Raw genomic sequence first — 2,664 nt, forward strand, 5'->3', positions numbered from 1 at the left:
CGGACATCAGCAGTAAAATGCGTTAGTCTAACGCCTGATGCGTGGTACTTGGCAGGGCTGGGGAGGTCTGTGAAGAGCAGGTCTCCTCCTGCAAGGAGCTCAGAAAAGAGGCGCTGACCCCTTGCATGGAGTCCTAAGAAGATTTGCTGTCCTCCTGCAGGGACCCCTGAGCAGAGCCACGGTACTTCCAGAAGAGTCTGGTTTTCTTCATTGTCGGTAGCATTGTAGTGTTTCTTTCATGTCTATTAATGCGGCACTCACTTTTATTGTTTATTACAAACTCACTCTTCCTGTAGCTTGTTTGATGGCGCTGCATTTTATTTAAGAAATGCATAAGCTTCTTAAGATAAACGTGCGAGAGCAAAATTAACATTTAAGTGACTATAATACGAGTGCACTTGTGTATATTGAGATGTGATGTAAATTGTGATAAAAAGACGATAGACACCATTACCGGGAGTGTATGTGTTATTGGCGTATTTCTTCTTTAATGCGCGTTATCCGTGTGTAACGTCGGTGTCTGCTGGACATTTGTAGACACGTGTTCCTGTGATGGAGAGTGTTTGTCTGTGTTGGGTGATGGTGAATGCAAGGCATGAGTACATGTCTGTGTGTTGATAGTCTCCCTCCTCTACCGTGCACCTGTCACTCCTGTGACGAGTTATTATAAACCAGAAGCAAAACGGGTGAAAAAGCACAAACCAAAATTAGGAGTGTCACCAAATTGTGGATGTTGTGCCACTCACCAGTGGACATGTAGCATCCAGTGAGCAATTTTATCACGCTCCCTGGTGGTCTAGTGGTTAGGATTCGGCGCTCTCACCGCCGCGGCCCGGGTTCCATTCCCGGTCAGGGAAGGGATCGTTTTCTTTCCTACAATTAATTTCATATTTATTTTCTGCAGTGTAACAATTGCACATTCAAGGCACAGACAAGTCTTTGACATACAAAAGAGACAAATTTTGCAGCCGCCTAATTCTTAAGAGTGTTTTTATTTTATTTAACGAAATATTCAATTTGAACTGTATATTTTCACACCGACACATCTCATTTCCGGACAGACTCTTGGGAAAGCTGGCACATGTCGCTGTGGTTACCACTGGGGGTTGTTTTGTGTGTCCAGTCACTGACCACAGATACATTTGTTTGCTCTTGACTGACGCCTCTCAGCGCTATGAACTGTGTGATTTTGGACACATTGTCTCCTTCTTTTCTCTCCACAGGTAGTTCGGAGCTCATATAACTAGTGGTGACTCCGGGGTGAGGGGGCTTGTTGCAAAGACGACTTTATACCGCAGAAGTGGAAGCATTTTCTGCTTGAGCTCTTGCTTCTGTGATACAAGTATGTAAAGGGTGAAGGTGTTTCCTTATTTTTAACTTTACACACTAGTGCAGATAGTGAGGTCTTGGCTGTTAACACAGGCAAAGCATGAAAGAAATTAACTGGGAATGCTTTTATCATGTGCACTGTGACCATTAAGCCTAGACTGGCCATATAGTTAGTTTTAAATGTGTTTCACATCTTACCTGCTTAGCTTTATTCAACTGAAGCGATTGCTGGATTACTCTGGACAAAAAACGAGTAGGTTGTTCACACGCCTTTGACATCATGGGTCTTATGTAGACCTGGGCGGTGTTCGAACCTCCGTCTGCTACGTAGAGTTCCACCAGTGGCGGAGTTTGGGTAAGGTGTGCTGTTCACACTGATTTTCAGTGCAAGAGATTCTCTTGTGCTGTAAAATCAGTGCAAACAGCATCACGCGGTGTGCCAGAGGGCGCTAACTTCTTTTTGCCACTCTAGTGGATTTTCTACTCGAGCAGCAGCTTCCTCAACGCGAGCTGCAGCTTTCTCATCACAAGCGGTCATAGCCTACTGTGAACGCTCACGTTCAGAAATCTCGGTCACGCTTGCCAACATAGCGAATTCTCTCACTCGCGCTCACCAACTTAACATTGGCTAGCGCGAAAAAGAGAAAAAAAATCTGCCCTGCATCACTTTACAGAGTTTCTTGGAACCCCGCGCGGAGTGCAGAGTGGGAAAAACCCCTTGTCATGTGGTTGCAAAGGGCTCGTCTGAGCAAGTTTGTTTAGTTGAGCCTCCTGTTAGGGCGTCGATGTGTAATTCCCTAACAAGGAAAGAAAACTTATGGGTCTTCGGCACCCCCAGACCTGAAAGATTGTGCTGAGAAGTTTGACCCAGTGGTGTCATGCAAAATGATACCCCCCCCTGCAGACTGTGATGAGGGACCCCAGCATCTCCTAGATTGCACAGATATTGAATGACCTTTGGCTCAATGGGGGCCCCCTGAACGGTTGCTCCCTACCCCCCCCTTACGTTGCAGGGGCCTACTCGGTAAAACAGAGTGGCTTTTCGAGGCGTTTAATGATTTCTTATACCGTGCCATTGCACATTTTGCAAGGCATGCAATGGCTTGGTTTAGAGAGTGAGCGGTCGGTTACCGTGTTATGTGACACAGTGTGTAGCAGTTTGGTAAGATGATGACATGTGAGACACAGGCGCACAGTATTATGGTTTTCAGTAGCTGGTGGCTTTGCACAGCTCTGCAGGTCCCTCTATGGTATTTCATATACTAAAGTCTTCTTAGCTGGTTACTGCAGTGGGTTGTTTAGTCTGAGGTTTTGTGAGTAGTTGTGGCAGGGCCG

General features: G+C 46.0%; 1 non-coding gene across 1 annotated transcript; it reads left to right on the forward strand.

Moving 5' to 3' along the window:
* The first annotated feature begins 785 nt into the window (after window positions 1–785).
* On the forward strand, window positions 786–857 carry TRNAE-CUC (transfer RNA glutamic acid (anticodon CUC)). Its single transcript has one exon. It is a non-coding gene; the product is annotated as a tRNA-Glu (tRNA).
* The last annotated feature ends 1,807 nt before the right edge of the window (window positions 858–2,664 follow it).

Source organism: Pleurodeles waltl, unplaced genomic scaffold (genome assembly GCF_031143425.1).
Source record: "Pleurodeles waltl isolate 20211129_DDA unplaced genomic scaffold, aPleWal1.hap1.20221129 scaffold_39, whole genome shotgun sequence".
Classification (NCBI taxonomy): Eukaryota; Metazoa; Chordata; class Amphibia; order Caudata; family Salamandridae; genus Pleurodeles; species Pleurodeles waltl.